General features: G+C 43.9%; 1 protein-coding gene across 1 annotated transcript in view; it reads left to right on the plus strand.

The window, feature by feature from the left end:
• BRF1 (BRF1 general transcription factor IIIB subunit) overlaps window positions 1-17,722 on the plus strand; it is a 200,804-nt gene that overhangs the window by 149,890 nt on the left and 33,192 nt on the right. The window lies entirely within an intron of this gene.

The raw sequence follows: 17,722 nt of genomic DNA on the forward strand, positions 1-17,722 counted from the left end.
TATATGTGCCTATTCAGCTGCCTTAACTCCTCCTCGGGTCTCTGCTGTCTATAAAATGAACGTCGGACTTTTGAGATGATTTTGTTTATAGCCATTTCTTCCTGGCCAGCTTATGCTTTAAAGAGGCCAAGTCAGTTGGCCCTGCAGCTTACCTTGGAGCATCTAGATGATGCCAGGTGATCTCCCAGAAGAACTTATTACCCCTGGTAAGGAATCTGTTGCAAGACATGCTTTCCCCGAGGCTGATGTCTTCCCATCTGCCTGTTTCCCCTCCTCATTAAAGCTCAGCTATGAGTGCCTTCCTCTTTGGGGCAGGGCTATTTCATAAATGGATGCAAATGGGCAGCGCGATGCAAAGTGACAGCTATAGCTGCAGGGGAACAGAGGATACTGCTGGCACGGGATTTGCACCGGCACTGGGCTTCCAGGGCTGCTTTGACACCTTCCAACTCCTGCGTAATGAGCTGTCAGCAGCTCGAAATAAACCCCATGCCCCACACAGCTGCGCTGCACATGAGAACGGGGCAGATGTAATTTAGCACCACCAGTGGCGACTGCCACGCTAGCTGTAAGGCTCAAATCTAGTTTGAGTTTTCAATAAGAATGGCTGTACTGGGCCAGCCCAATGGCTCTGCCAGCTCAGTATTCCGACTACCAAGAGGCATTTCACATAGTTGTGCAGACATCAAGATAATGATTATCTAATTAAACACCCACATCTGATAGTCAGAGGCTAGGTTGTCAAAGAGGCCGCTGGAAGTAAATCACACCGTTCAAAGTTGGAGTTAACTCTTTATTAGCCAAAACACGATACCCAGAGACTTGGCCTAATGAGCACAGCAACTCATCCTTGGTCGGTCTGGCCCCATGAATTAGTTGCTGAGGCTGAAAGTCCCCTCCACTTCACAGCTGTCTATGTCCCCTCCTCTCCAGGGCTTTCCCCCAGCAATTGGGAACTGTGCCTGTGTGCAGCCTGCCGCTGCTCCGCCAGTTTCAGCTCAGTTCTAAGAGACAAGGGAGGAGGGGAGCTTATTGCAACAGGAGGGGGAGACACCCATGACTCTTCCCCAGCTGGACTCCTCTCTGCCTCTTGGCTGATGATGATGACAATAACAACAACAACAACAACAACAACAACAACAACAACAACAACAACAACAACAACAGTAATTTATTATTTATACCCCACCCATCTGGCTGGGTTTCCCCAGCCATTCTGGGCAGCTCCCAACAGAACACCAATAACAGTAAATAAAAAAAGCAACAACATCAAACATTAAAAACTTCCCTAAACAGGAATGCCTTCCGATGTTTCCTAAATGTTATATAATTACTCATCTCCTTTATATTTAATGGAAGGGCTTTCCACAGGGCAAGCGACACGTCCAAGAAGGCCCTCTGCCTGGTTCCCTGTAGCTTTTGCAGTGAGGGAACCGCCAGAAGGCCCTCGGAGCTGGACCTCAGTGTCCGGGCAGAACGATGGGGGTGGAGATGCTCCTTCAGGTATACTGGGCTTCCCTCCTCGTACTCTCCTGCTTCAGCTGCTGCCTCTGATTCTGGATGTCTCTCTGCCACAGACTCCCCCCACTCACTAAGCCCTGTTACCCCTCCAGCTTCTGACACCTCCTCTTCCCAGTTTTCTCTCTCTGACCCCTCGTCATCGTCCCACCACCACTCCCTTGGCTTTGTGCCTTCTGCCCTTGGGGGTTCCCCAGCTGGTTCCTCCCACCATTCCTCTGCAGTATGTTTCCAAGCACAATTCAAAGTGTTGGTGCTGACCTTTAAAGCCCTAAACAGCCTCGGTCCAGTATCTGAAGGAGCGTCTCCACCCCCATCGTTCTGCCCGGACACTGAGATCCACTGCTGAGGGCCTTCTGGCGGTTCCCTCACTGTGAGAAGCCAAGTTACAGGGAACCAGGTAGAGGGCCTTCTTGGTAGTGGCACCTGCCCTGTGGAACGCCCTCCCACCAGATGTCAAAGAGAAGAACAACTACCAGACTTTTAGAAAACATCTGAAGGCAGCCCTGTTTAGGGAAGCTTTTAATGTTTGATGCATTACTGTATTTTAATATTTTGTTGGAAGCCGCCCAGAGTGGCTGGGGAAGCCCAGCCAGATGGGTGGGGTATAAATAATAATAATAATAATAATAATAATTATTATTATTATTATTATTATTATTATTATTATTATTAATTATCCAACCAGTCCGTGACATATATCTGAAAATGGAGGCTTTGCATCTGGCTAGTAGCTGTGGCTACTCATACACCCCCATCTATTTTATCAAATCCCTTAAAAAAAAAAAGCAATTTCTGAGATTGCTATCAGTTCAGTATATTCAATATCCATAAATGTAGGTAGCCTGACTTCCCCCTTTGCTATTCTTGCTTTAGAGTGTGTGTGTTTATTACAAGTTCCAATGCCCGCAGTGCTGACTGATGGCAACTGAGCTGCTAGGTGTTTCCTTCAAATCCGAATTTACTGTTGTGGCGTTTGCCATTTCATACTCAGAATCTCTTGCTGAGGTTTGTTCTTGACGCTCTTGGAGCTTTGTTCTCTCCTGCATCCCATATGCGATCACGGAGATAATTCGAGGTGGCAAATCTTTGTGTTCTACTCAGGCACTGTAGTCTTTGACTTCCATATGCCTTTGTTTGAGAGCTGCAGGTGTCTTCTGTTCTCCATATAACTTTTCTCTGTATGGCTTACAATGATCCTGGTCAGCTGAAGAAATACTCTAAAGGTTGTTGTGCTTTTTGGTTACAACATATGACTGCAAAGAGGTGAAATGAAGGCAGGGAGCAAAGAGGAGATTGCATTACTTGAAGAAATAGACATTGACTGGCTTGTTCATTGTGGCATCATGGAACACACAGATAATAATGGTGTTATTATTTATTATTTATATTATTTATAGACACTCGCCACACAAATATATCCAAATGATTTATTCTTGTGTGTTATTCTGTTTCTGGTTAGCAGCTGTTTTACAGGGTTAACACCTTAAGAAGTGTGCATGCACACGAAAGCTCATACCAATAACAAACTTAGTTGGTCTCTAAGGCGCTACTGGAAGGATTTTTTTTATTTTGTTTCCCTTCTTAGATTGTTGGGAGTTAGGCTATAGTACGGTTGTCACATATCCAGAATCACCCGGTGGAGTTAGTGTCCCTTTCTAGCGTCCCCCAAAAAAGCTAAACAACTTTTTGGGCGATTTCCCTGCCAAAAAACTCAACAGCTTTTGTGTCTGGATTTTTACCTCTTGAAATATGGCGACCCTAAGGTAAAAGGACCCCTGGACAGTTAAGTCCAGTCAAAGGTGACTATGGGGTTGCAGCGCTCATCTCGCTTTCAGGCCGAGGGAGTCGGCATTTGTCCACAGACAGCTTTCCGGGTCATGTGGCCAACATAACTAAACCGCTTCTGGCGCAACGGGACACCATGTTAGAAACCAGAGCGCATGGAAACGCTGCTTACCTTCCTGCTGCAGTGGTACCTATTTATCTACTTGCACTGGTATGCTTTTGAACAGCTAGGTTGGCAGGAGCTGAGACAGAGCAATGGGAGCTCACCCCGTCACAGGGATTCGAACCACTGATCTTCTGATCGGCAAGCCCAAGAGGCTCAGTGGTTTAAACCACAGCACCACCCGCCACCCTAAAGGTAAAGGTAAAGGGACCCCTGACCATTAGGTCCAGTTGTGGACAACTCTGGGGTTGCAGCGCTCATCTCGCTTTATTGGACGAGGGAGCCGTTGTACAGCTTCCGGGTCATGTGGCCAGCATGACTAAGCCGCTTCTTGGCGAATCAGAGCAGCGCACGGAAACGCCGTTTACCTTCCCACCGGAGCGGTACCTATTTATCTACTTGCACTTTGATGTGCTTTCGAACTGCTAGGTTGGCAGGAGCAGGGACCGAGCAACGGGAGCTCACCCCGTCACGGGGATTTGAACCGCCGACCTTCTGATCGGCAAGTCCTAGGCTCTGTGGTTTAACCCACAGCGCCACCCGCGTCCCACCCACCACCCTAGGCTGTAGCTAAATGCTAGTGCAGATCTGTGTGAAAGGTCCCAGATTCATTTTCCAGCATTACCAGTGGGAAGGATGGCTGGAAAAGACTTCTGGCTGAGACTCGGCATAGTCATAGCCAGCCAGGAGTGGCTAAATGGACCAATGGCCTGACTCAGCTTCATAAGGTAGCTGCACACGGTCAGAAGGCATGGATGTGCATACAAGTGTAGAAATTTGCATTCAAAATCTAGAATATCATATTTTAAGAACTTGGCAAGTGTATAGTTTATTTTGATTTTTCTCAGGATTAAAGATTTACAGTAGACCTTTTGATTTTTCTTCCAGTACTCTAAATGCAGTACATCATATGGCATGCATAAATTCATTTGTTCATCATTATTCTTGGATGTAATGCATAAATTCCTTTGTTCACATTTCTTCCTCCGAGGTGTTAGCGGATAAATGCATTTTTCCTCAGCAATACAATAATCACAGTAATTTATGTGCAATTAAGAACAAAACGTGCTACACATCTCATTTGACAACGAAGCCCCTCGTGTTTCTCCATCTAGAAGTCGTGAGCACAGATCTTACTAGCCATTTAATTTGCAGTGATTAATAATCTCCTTGGTTTTATCTTCAGAGATAGCTTAAATGTTTTAGTAATATTTTATCTGACAGGAGCAGAGGTTTGCCTAATAAGCAACTGCAGAGGGATACTTTTTACCCAATATTTCAGTTCGTGCAAGTTAAGCCTTCAAGGTCGAGTTGTGACATCTTAACCACACAAAAAATGCTGGGGTCTGATGGAGGCTGACTGCAAGCCACAGTTTGAAAACTGAGAACTAGGCTCAGAAATGTGCACTTGCCTCCTTCTGAGGAATGTGAAGGCTTGGAGGGGAGTGGGGAATGATGGGGAGTCCACCCTTATTTACCCCCAAAGCCCCTGTTTTCTGAATTTTTTGAAATTCGTTTTGGATTATGACATATTTTCTCTTAGAACAAAGCATTTAAGGCAAGAGGTTTCCGAGCACAATTCAAAGTGTTGGTGTTGACCTTTAAAGCCCTAAACGGCCTTGGTCCAGTATACCTGAAAGAGCGTCTCCGCCCCCATCAGTCTGCCCGGACACTGAGGTCCAGCGCCGAGAGTCTCCTGCTGGTTCCCTCACTGCAAGAAGCAAAGTTACAGGGAACAAGGCAGAGGGCCTTCTCAGTAGCGGCGCCCGCCCTGTGGAACACCCTCCCGTCAAATGTCAAGAAAATAAACAACTACCTGACTTTTAGAAGACATCTGAAGGCAACCCTGTTTAGGGAAGTTTTTAATGTTTGATGCTGTATTGTGTTTTTAATATTCGGTTGGGAGCCGCCTAGAGTGGCTGGGGAAACCCTGCTAGATGGGTGGAGTATAATTAAGTAATTAATTAATTAATTAATTAATTAATTTATCCATCCATCCCCCCCCCAATTTCTTTCTAGGAAATGTGTGTGAATGGAAGAGATTTATATAAGGCAGTGTACAGTATCAGATCATTACAATTCCTGTACTTTGAGGACAAGCAAGTCCTGAGTATTATGCTGGGAGGGCAACTCCCAAATGCCGAGCAAGGTACGCCTCTCCCTCTTGAAGGGCACTGCCATTGTCCCCATGAACTGTCATAGCCAAAAGGATGCTTGCTGCAAGCCGCCTAGAGTGGCTGAGGAAACCCAGCCAGATGGGTGGGGTGGTAATTATAATAATCATAATCATAATTGCAGTGCAGCAGCCTGCTTGGAAGGGGCAGCTGATTACAGTGGTACCTTGGGTTAAGAACTTAATTCGTTCCGGAGGTCCATTCTTAACCTGAAACTGTTCTTAACCCGAAGCACCACTTTAGCTAATGGGGTCTCCCGCTGCCACTGCGCTGCCAGAGCACGATTTCTGTTCTCACCCTGAAGCAAAGTTCTTAACCTGAAGCACTATTTCTGGGTTAGCGGAGTCTGTAACCTGAAGCGTATGTAACCTGAAGCGTATATAACCTGAGGTACCACTGTACTAGTTTGAAAATGTTTTGTGGGACTTCAATTACAGTATACCATTTTAAAAACCAATGGAAGACCTATCTTCTAATTCCAGGGCATCAAGCGTGCCACTACTGTATTTTCAAATGCTAATTACATTACGGTGTGATTTGTTTTATTACAAACTGCATGCAATTATCTGTTGTTGTTGTTTGTGTGTTTTTAAAGAGCAAACAGGAAGAGATAGCTTTTAAGCAGATCACCGGAGCAATACTTAATACGATCATCAACTATGGGGCTAATGAAAAAGTTTGCATATTTTTCGGGGAGGAGGCTCAGTTTTATGTAAATTTGTTTTAATTACATTTTTCACTGTATGTAATTTGAAGCTGCCTAATAGGAAAAGGTCAGATCTAATTTTCAAATGGAAAATGCTTTCTCTTAAGTGTCCTCTATCAACAAATCATAGTTAAATTTGGGTGGAATGCTTTTTTTTTTTTTTTTTTTTGCTTACAGTAAGCTAACATTATATCTGTCAAGCTTCGACATGGTTTCCTCCTAATGTCTTATCACTATTGTAAAGCAGGAGCCTAAGTTTATACCACTAATCTTTTTCAGTGTGTGGGTTTGTGGTATTGTTGTTTTTAAATCTGCTTTAGTCATGGCTAAATGAAAACTTGCTCCATTCTTACTTCTCTACGTGGATTTTTCTATGCCAGTAGAAAGACAGAGCTGTGTCCAGAGAAACATCTAGTTGCATGTTGTACTTCCTTGGACTGAAATCTTATTATATTTATTGTGGAGGAAAATCTGTTGCACCTGGCAAATGTTGGATCTGAACTACCTTTCAAGTCACTACATTTTAAAATGTGAAGGCTCTCTGTTTCCTGGTACTTAAAACTGGCAGTGATATACAAGGCGACAGGCAGTATTATAAAAAGAATAAATGTGTCGGGTTAATCTTAGAAAATCCAGGAAGAAATGAAGCAGCCCTGAAAAGTACGCTGGAACCTCTTCCAAGGCAGAAGGTCGTTCTTGTCCCTCTGTCTCTCCCTGCCTCTTCCCCTATACACACTCACACTCAAACATGAATGTCTTCAAGACTGAAATCATGTTAGTGGTGGTTATGAAAGGCCTCCAGGGGTTTTGGGGGGAAAGATTTTATTTTGAAATGAATTTTAACCTCAGACTTACCCTGAAATTATTCTTAAAAGGCTCTGTTTTGAGGAGGCAAACCTGTGTCTCCATCTTCAAGACTTGTATTACAGGCTTACATATATATCTCCAGGCATCACAAAGTGAAAATCACTGTTCTTTGCAACCCTCGGGGCGGGAGATGGCTGGTGTTTGCTGCAACATTGGGGTGTGTGTGTGTGTGTGTGTGTGTGTGTGTGTGTGTGATGTTTAGAGGGGCTGTAGCCTTCCGGAATAATGCCCTGCCCTGTAAAGTAATGCAGTTTGGTTTTTTGTTTTTAAACATCCTGGAAACTGTACACCAAGACTTTAGATGAAAGAAAGGGCTATGCTCCACTGTGAGTCATTCACATTCAGAAGTCTCCACAGGTTCTTTGGTCTATACTAATTTGCCATTTTTATTTTGTGGTTTTGTTATTTTGTTTTTTAGGGTCATTATAGTTCCGTAGACTCAAAGTTCAGGGTACAGATTTGAGAAAAACATGCTATTGGCATGTGAATGAGTACCCCTGTCCTGGTAATTCAGTCAGTAGAGCATGAGACTCTTAATCTCACAGCTGTGGGTTCAAGACCCATGTTGGGCAAAAGTTTCCTGCATTGCAAGGGGTTGGCCTGGTAAAGGGACCCCTGACCATTAGGTCCAGTCGTGGACAACTCTGGGGTTGCGGCGCTCATCTCGCTTTATTGGCCGAGGGAGCCGGCGTACAGCTTTCGGGTCATGTGGCCAGCATGACTAAGCCGCTTCTGGCGAACCAGAGCAGCGCACGGAAACGCCATTTACCTTCCCGCTGGAGCAGTACCTATTTATCTACTTGTACTTTGACATGCTTTCGAACTGCTAGGTTGGCAGGAGTAGGGACCGAGCAACGGGAGCTCACCCTGTCACGGGGATTCGAGCCGCTGACCTTCTGATTGGCAAGTCCTAGGCTCTGTGGTTTAACCCACAGCGCCACCCGTGTCCCTTAGTGAGCCTTGTAGTCCCTTCCAATTCTCTAATTCTAAGGTATTTATTACTTTTCTCTTCTACCTTTCCTCTAAGGCGTGCTTCCCCATTCTGGTGTCCACCACAGGCTTTAGACCAAATGCCCAAGCAGCACGGCTGTAGTTGTAATCTGCAATATCTGGACGACACAAGGTTGGGGAAGACTGCTGGCATGACTTTCTGCTGGCACACACAATTCTAAACACACACACACACACACACACACACACACACACCACTCTTCTCTTCACAGCACTCCGGAGGAATAGTGATCACTGAAATACCTTACTGGCCCCAGATTATCCAGAAAATTTCATTGATCAGTGGGAAATAAAAACCCTGGTTTCACGCGGCCTAATTCAACAATACAGCACAGTGGTCTGCACAGGGTTAACACCCAGATACCAACAGTCAAACAGAACTGGAAAAAAAGAACACACTCCCCTCCCCCCAAAACCATGCTCTTAGGCTTTGAGTGATTTTCAATGCAAACCTGTGCATGCCTACTCAGAAGTAACCTGCACTGAGTTCAGTAGGACTTGTTGTTTTCGTTTAGTCGTGTCCGACTCTTCGTGACCCCATGGACCAGCGCACGCCAGGCACTTCTGTCTTCCACTGCCTCCCGCAGTTTGGTCAAACTCATGCTGGTAGCTTCGAGAACACTGTCCAGCCATCTTGTCCTCTGTCATCCCCTCCTCCTTGTGCCCTGCATCTTTTCCAGGGAGTCTTCTCTTCTCATGAGGTGGCCAAAGTATTGGAGTCTCAGCTTCAGGATTTGTCCTTCCAGTGAGCACTCAGGGCTGATTTCCTTAAGAATGGATACGTTTGATCTTCTTGCAGTCCATGGGACTCTCAAGAGACCTCCAGCACCATAATTCAAAAGCATCAATTCTTCGGTGATCAGCCTTCTTTATGGTCCAGCTCTCACTTCCATACATCACTACTGGGAAAACCATAGCTTTAACTATACGGACCTTGCCGTGGCGAAGGGGCTTGAATAACTCAGAGAAGCTATGAACTATGCCGAGCAGGGCACCCAAGATGGACAGGTCATAGTGGAGAGTTTTGACCAAACGTGATTCACCTGGAGGAGGAACCGGCAAGCCACTCCAGTATCCCTGCCAAGGAAACTCCATGGACATAGTCAGTAGGACTTACTGCTAGGCAAGTGTATAGAGAGGTTGCAGCCATAGCTGCCAAAAATGCCCCTCTCTCTGCTCTTCCTATTTTAACATGATGTTTCCTTGCACCATTAAGTAAGTCTTCATGGCCTGTACTAATGGTCCATGATGGGCAAATGGTAAGGAGACTGATTGTAAATCTAAATTACACAGGGCTTCAGCTTTGTAAGGTATTATAGGTTAAAATCAGCATCTCTAATTTTTCTCAGAAGATTATAGATTTTGGTTCCCAGAGCGGTTCTACATTTTCAGAACATAAGAACTATGCCTATCTCCCAGACAATCTTTCTTTGCTTAATTATCCGACAAGGTACTTTTCGGCTATATTGATTAGCAAAAATCCTATACAAGAACAGTATTTATGGTAAAAGTGTGTGTCTCATTACTTTCACAGGCCATTTTCAACTTTGTAGCAAATGCATGGGGGTTAAAAGCTATTTGTCTTTGTTTTTAACTTAGAATCTTATTGGCTGCAATACAGTTTTAGAAGTGAAGTTCTAACCAGCAAAGTAAATGATGCGAGTTACCCTGCATGGCGCAATTGGTCTGACATCCTGTTTTAGTTATAGGAAAGAAATTGATGCAAAACCAGAGTTTTAGAAAACATTCCATTTTGGTGCAGGAAACTCCATTACCTCATTTAATTGAAGCTGTTGGATGGGCACACAGATAATCATCATGTTTGTTGATGTGATAGTTGATCAAAAGAACAGGAAACCTGTTTTTTTTTCTGGGTGTGGACTATATTGGCCATTTTACTATAGTTTGTTGGAAATAAATACTGTGGGTTGAATTCAGATTTTCCAGAATATACTGTGTTGGGAAGAACCGCTCTGCCTTTTTCTAACATCAAGCTAGTTTCAAACACAAAAGGCAGAGTTTATTATTTATGGCCAAATCTTTTGCACTTTTGGCTATTCAACTATTCTAGTGTTCTACTTTGAGGTGTGGTTCTTAGGTTGTTTAGAACTATTTAGATGATATAACTTATAGATACTGGCTTACTTTAAAAAGAGAGAGAGGATATATGCCACAGAAAGAACTGCAAACTGTGCACAGGCAAGCTGCCAATATCCAGCCTATGGACAATACAATTATGAATCTTTATTTTTGTAGATTAATCCTTTGAATCTTCTCACTGTCCAGTGTATGGGCAAAATTGAATTCATTCCCTGTGATAAACCAAGGAGGGACCATCCCGGTGCTGTAGGCCCAAGGATGAAAGCCGTTAACAGCATTTATTTGATATTTAGTATTATATTTATATTCCACCTTTATTCCAAGGAGCTCAAGGTGTCATGCACAGTTCTCCCTCTTCCCCCTTTGTCCCACAACAACCCTGCGAGGTAGGTTATATATTTATTCATAAAAATATTTACATACTGCTATGTCATTAAAAATATATCAAAGCAGTTTGCAGTAATTAAAAAAAACCCATACAGTCGTACCTTGGTTTTCGAACAAAATGTGTTCCGGAAGTCCGTTCCGGAAGTCCGAGGCAAAGTTCGCAAATCAGAACACCTACTTCCGGGTTTGCGACGTTAGAGTTCCAAGTTGTTCGTGAACTAAGCTGTTCGAAAATCAAGACACAACTGTATAAGAAAAACTGTAAAAAGTTAAAAGAGTTAACCATTGTGGAAAGATGCATTCCTAATTGCCTGCATAGGCCTGGCAGAATTGAAAGTCTTCTGCAGGCATTTAAGAGTTGGCACAGAAGGAGCTTGCTGAATCTTTGTTGGCAGAGTATTCCACAGAACTGGGCTGATGGCACTAAGGTTCATTTCTTGTTGTTGTCATTGAATGAGCTTCACCAACTCGGGGAACGAGCAATGGTGCTCCTACAGATGATATCCATGATCAAGCCGGGATATAATAAGGGTTCAAGTGATCCCTGAGGTGCCTTGGACCTCAGTTGTTCAGGCTTTGCAAATTAATGCAAGGATCTTGAACCTGGTTCAGTAGTAGATGGGCCGCCAGTGCAGCTGTTTCAGCAGTGGTGTCAAATTCTAGGCCGAGAGATAGTCACTGACCCCAAGCCACCCATCGAACTTCATGGCTGAATGGGGCTTTCATCCCTGGTCGGTCCTCAAGTTAACGCTTAGTTGCCTTATTGCAGCTCTCAGAGATAGTTCCACTGACTCTGACGGATGTCCTTGAACGAAGTTAATGCATGCCCTTCCTTGCTCACAGCTGAATTTGACAAGGAACTGATCCATTAAAGCCTCTAGCAGTGTTGCAATCTGGCTAATGCTGTTGGATATTGCTATTTTGAACAAGGAAGAAGAATAGTCCCTAGCAAAGACGGACCCTGGATGGGAAATTAAATTCAGGGTTTCTAGCTGGAAATGAATTTAAAGTCATGATTTTTTAATGTCAGAATTGGGTAAGCAGCAGGATGAGCCAGGACTGCAGCTGACTGGACATGACTGGAGTGCCATTTCCCCCACAAAGAGAAAACAGGGAAATAGAGGAGTTTGGGGAGAATAAAGTTAAGTTGACGGCCCCTTTCCTTTTCCCTTGCCTTCTATAATCAAGGGCATGTTCTTGCCAGAGATGCCATTTTTGAGTGTAGGGAGGGACACAGAAGTTTTAATCTGGGTGGCAGATATTTAGGACAACTTCAGTAGCTGAGGAAAGATGTCTTTCCTTCTTGGGGGATTTCCCACTTAACCTTGAGCCCCCCCATTTCTGCCAGCCCCAGGCAGCCCTGCTAGTCCTGCCTCTTGGGTTGGCTGGTAATAATCTTTGCTCCTGGCATTTTTTAGGAGCGATCTCTCTCTGGTCTCGCCAGCAGCTTTTCAGTTGTCATTTCGGAATGCGAAGGCTATTGTAGAATGGAAGGATTTTCACAACATGTTTACTTATGAATTGCATCAGTAAGTAGATTCTCTTTTAAAAGCAACGGCAACTCAAAAGATGATTTGTATAAGTTGCGGGTCTCAGATGCTCAACTCCCTAAGCAAAATCATAGAGCTACAGCTAAATTACACAGCAGTCCACACAGACACACACCCCTCCCAAGTCATTTATTAAATTTGTATAGTATTGGCGATTAGTATGCAGGTATGGCCTCCTCATCACATTTGCTTCTAAGTAACCAAAGGCAGTATGTCACAACAATGGAAGCTTATTGATGACACAGTAGTTTATGATTGATTAAAAGTGGCATATTTATCTTGCCTTCAACTCTTTCCATTAGCGCCCTTATTGACTGTTTGGCAGAGGGAATATTAGCTGTTGTGATAGGGTAGGCATTTTTTGTTATTGCTGTTATGGTTCTCCTTACTATACAGGCATGTCCAACTCCCAAGAGACTGTGATCTACTCACATTATAAAAATACTGGCTGTGATCTATACATTGTTATTTACAGGCAAAGTTGTTGGGCTTTTTTGGGGGGAGCCAAAGCTTTTACAGGGGGGATCTACTGCAATCTACCACAAACGTCCTGTGATCTACCACAGACGTCCAGTGATCTACTGGTAGATCACGATCTACCTGTTGGACATGCCTGTATTAAAACAATGGCACATCTTGGGAACACTTTTGCCAAAGACTATAGGGGTGAGTGGGTGGGAGAAAAGAGAGGAGACAACAACCTGGAAGGAAAAACCTTGGAGATGCTAAACGTATTACTGTGCTACCTTTTTAGTATGCTATCTTTTCCCAGAGCAACAACTCCAGCAAGAATTTTTGTCTTGGTACTTGCTTTTTTGGCTGAGTGGTGGTAGTTGTCCACCAAATACAAGCCCGGGACAGGGCTGAGCCTACCATTAGGCAGAGTGAGTTGCAGATTCTGGGGTGTGGTGGGGGACAGTGGTTACCCCCCTGACAGTCCTTCTGAGTCGTCGTCCCCCCAAAGCATTCTCTCCATTGGAGGACAGAACTATGTGCACTAACTACACGACCAGCTCTGTCCACCCCAAACTAGCTTTCTCTTCTCAGGTTTGGTGGCAGATGCTATCTCTAAAATTCAATAGTCAGTCCAGTTGACTTACATCTGTGGAATTGGGGAAGAGACATTTCTCCTTTGTCTCAGGCAGTTAAAGGTCTGGCCCCTAGCCTAGGAGCTGCTTCTCTACTGCAAGGCGGGGGTAAGAAAACTTGCAAGGGTGAGGCAGCAGTAGGTGCTTTTCCCTACAGGTCCAATCTCCGTAGTACTTTTGTCCAACTTAACTCATCAAACACGTGTATCAGAAACTTGGCTTCAAATTGTGTGCTCCATTTTGCTGTTTTGCAGCAGAAAAGTGGCAGCTCAGATTCCCAGGCAGCCTGTTCGTGCTACTAAATGGCACGCTCTTCCGTTGTCTCCCAAGACAGCTGGATGCCTACCTGCCTGTGCACCAGGATCTTTTCCTGCACACATGGACATAATATATCCATTGCACCGAACCCATTCAAAACAGCGATTGCAAAATCCAACTAGGCATGAGATTTCCATTCATTAACTGGCAGCAATAAATACTGATGTGAAAGGAGCACATCCTTGGCTTTCAAAGAACGCTGCAGGCATGTAGGGGAGCTTCTGCTGACGACGGCGAGGGTTACATTTCCGTCTGATCCACAGCAGCTGTTCGTGCCCAGCATCCTCTAATGAATAATACTGTATCTGGACTGCCTTTGGTAAACAGCTTGATGCAAGCTTTTTGACTTCAGTGCTCCACACCACAGATTATTGTACTGATAAAAGGCCATCTAGAATAAAAAAAAATCAAAAATAATTCTAAAGATGGTGCCTACAGATAGGGCTTTTCATTTCTGCCATTTGGAGTCACATCCTCTGCAAACATTTGCAGTATTTGATCACCACAATGTGTTGTTAAGGAGTTGAGGACAATGGCAACACCAAGATGCCAAATTCCCTTGCAAACTGGAGCTGAATGTGTGTCTCTTACGCTCTCGCGCTCTCTCTCTCAAATGTTCATGCTGATAATAGTTGTTTTAACTCTGGTCTTAAACCCAACATTTAGAAGTAACATTTAGAAACTGCCCATTAAAAACTCCACTTTCCCATGTTATGTGCCTTGCTACAGGTTAATGTTATGGTATAAAGCCCATGTTATCAGAGTTCATCATGACTAGGGCCCAGCCAAATGATGGCGCAGAAGATCTGTGTTCACAGTGGTACATCTGATGTCTGTATGTTTTTCCCTATGGGAAGACATTTAGCAAACTCCTGTGGAGGAGAAGAGTTTAAGCTCATTCCCCCAGTACTATGGTTCTGATTTGGCCGAGAGGGGCCCTGTGAATTTTTAAAAGCTTAAATCTCACTGTAAAGGTCCCAGACTTTGCATATCTGGTCTTAACAGTCTCTTACTTTGTCCCTCTTCACAGGTGTTATCACATAGACTGCTAACCTCTTTAGAGTGAAATCTGGAGGAGCCTTAATGGTTTATTTTTTTTTTTAACAGATTGCCTCCTATAATGACAAATCCTCCCGCTGTCTCTTTCCACCCCCATCCCCCTTGAATCAATAAGTGTTAATTGAAGTCCTATGCATGCCTGCACGTAAGTGAAAATGCTTTAGGAGACTAGGAAGCTGTTTTATAATTGGTCGGGCTATTTGTGCATCCAGGCCACTGTTGACCAAGGGGCTCCATGGCCATAGGGCAAGAAACATCTTTCATAAGCAACACATGGGCTTTTTACTAAGTCAGGTGATTGCTCCATCTGTCTTTTCCATCATTTGCTCCCTGATCCTTTTCTGATGGAAATGTCAGGTACTGAAAATGGTACCATCTGCATGCAAACTGTATGCTCTACCAGTTAGCTATGGTGATTTCTACCTCAAACTCTGTGGTTCCTCCCCATGTTATTTTCTGTCCCTGAGCTACGGCTTGTCCTTGGATTTATTTTCTTTGCCAGTTGGATCAAAATGTTTGTTAAAAGTTGGATTCGCAGGCAGCGAAGAACTACTTCGTTCCTAATGGATCTCCTACTCACAGCATTTTCTCTGTTGTAACAAGGAGGTTTCTGGCACCTGCTTGCATAGCTTTGCTGTTTTTGGATGCCTGACCAGACTTACGCTCAACACCTTCTCAGAGTAGGTTTCTAGAAGGCTTCCAATTGTCTGCTTGACCGCCATCTGTTCCCATGGCAGTAGCTACCTTTTTAATACCTACAAAAACAGGTCACAGGAGATGCGAAAAAGCATGACAATCTGGTGATACTTGCAGATCAGCACTATGTTTTTGCACCACCTTCCTGTCTTTCTTGAGGAAAGTCTTCTGCTAGAGAATGGTGATTGTTTTTTGCTTAACAGCAGCACTGATTTGCAGGGCTGCTGAGGGGGCAGGAACTCAGGCAGATGGGCCCTGATGCCAGCTGGCACCATCTGTGAGAGCAACTCAGATGCCAGTGGATCCCGGTTCAGTCTTGCCCCTTCCTACTGCTTTTGAGTCAATCCACTGGCAGGGATACTGCCCACAGGCCTTCTCCCCTCTCAAATATTTGGGAGACCAGCAAGAGGCCAGCTGAGCCAACCAAAGTGGGCAGAGGGTACCAAGGTATGGATCACTGGAGGTGCCACAGTAACTGAATAGAGTCCAGGTGGCTTCTCGGTAGTAGCGCCCGCCCTGTGGAATACCCTCTCATCAGATGTCAAGGAAATCACCACCATCATTTTATTTGTATGACGCCTTTCCATAGTTAGAACAATGTGGCGTCTTACAAGACAAGATTTACATAATTACCAACATAACAAAAGTCATAAATAATAAATAAAACACATCAAAAGGTACACAACCAAATGGAAAACAATTTCCACATAAATCCTAAAATCTAAAACTAAAAATACAACATTAATATCAATAACAATTGAAAATGACCTTGATAAAAACAATATTAAAAAAGAGCCCTCTCTGTTGAGCAGCAACAGCCCTTTATGGAGCCTGTCAACTATCTCACTTTTAGAAGACATCTGAAGGCAACCCTGTTTAGAGAAGTTTTTAATGTTTGATGTTTTATTGTGTTTTTAATATTCTGTTGGGAGCCGCCCAGAGTGGCTGGGGGAAACCCAGCCAGATGGGTGGGGTATCAATAATAACTACTACTACTTCTCCTCCTCCTCCTCCTCCTCCTTCTTCTTCTTCTTGCTAGGAGGGATTTGCTTCAGGTACTGAGACAGCAATAATCTTTCCTTTTAACAGCAGCAGCAGCAACAACAACAAATTCTGTGAATGCTGCCTTTGTAGAGGAGAATTGTCTCTTGCCCTTCGCTCAGCCCTGTTTCTGACGGCTGACCCTTTTTTCTATTTCCCCCAGTAAATTGGTCAACTAAAATATATCATCTCAACCTTCATCGCCCTTCATGCCTCTTCCTTCCTGTCTTTTTTTCAGGCCACCTTTCTTGCAGCCAACACAAATTGAAAGTAAGACCCAGATTCACTGGCACTTATTTATTTTGCTTTTATAAAAAAATTATAAGCGGTGATTAATGTATTTTTTAAAAAAAACACTCTAAAGCAGTGTACATTAAAAGAATAAAAATTACAACATTTGATACAGTTCAGATATAAAGAAAATTCACTAATTATGCGGAGAGTGTGCTTATGTGAAATTTTAAGAGCTAAATATGTGGTATAATCATCATCGCCATCACAAATATATGCAAAATGACCAAATATCTCAGACAATAGATTTCTTTTCTCATATAATCAGATGAAGGCCATTATCAGTTATTCAAAATTCTGGGTTGCAGTGACGCTTAGCATTTCATGCATTCAAAGTGCTACACATAAATTCTAGTATTTACAGTAACCAAGTAAGGTAGGTTAGAATTATTATCTCATGTGGAGTGGGGTGGAGTGGGGGGCTAAAGCAAAGAAAAAGCAGCTTCTGTGAAAACAGCCCAGAGAGTTCATAACAAAAAATGACTCTCTAGGACTAGGTCATCCTTCACTAAGGTAGTGCCTTCCACGTGTTTTGGACTACAACTCCCGTCAGCCCTAACTCGCATGGACATTGTAATTAATGTGAGTTGTAATCTAAAACATTGGAAGGGTGCCACCTTGGCGAAGGCTGTTCTGGGTGATTCCGTTATTTCATTACAATGCATTTCCCTCATAATGTAGGATCTGGAGAGAGTATTTGCAGTGGGTCACTAAAGATAAAGGACCCCTGGATGGTTAAGTCCAGTCAAAGGGAACTATGAGGTACAACATTCAGGCTGAGGGAGCTGGCATTTGTCCACAGACAGCTTTCTGGGTCATGTGGCCAGCATGACTAAACCGCTACGGGCGCAACGGAACACCACGACAGAAGCCAGAGCGCATGGAAATGCCGTTTACCTTCCCGCCACAATGGTACCTGTTTATCTACCTGCACTGGTGTGCTTTCGAACTGCTAGGTTGGCAGA

Source organism: Podarcis bocagei (genome assembly GCF_964188305.1).
Source record: "Podarcis bocagei genome assembly, chromosome: 1".
Taxonomy (NCBI): Eukaryota; Metazoa; Chordata; class Lepidosauria; order Squamata; family Lacertidae; genus Podarcis; species Podarcis bocagei.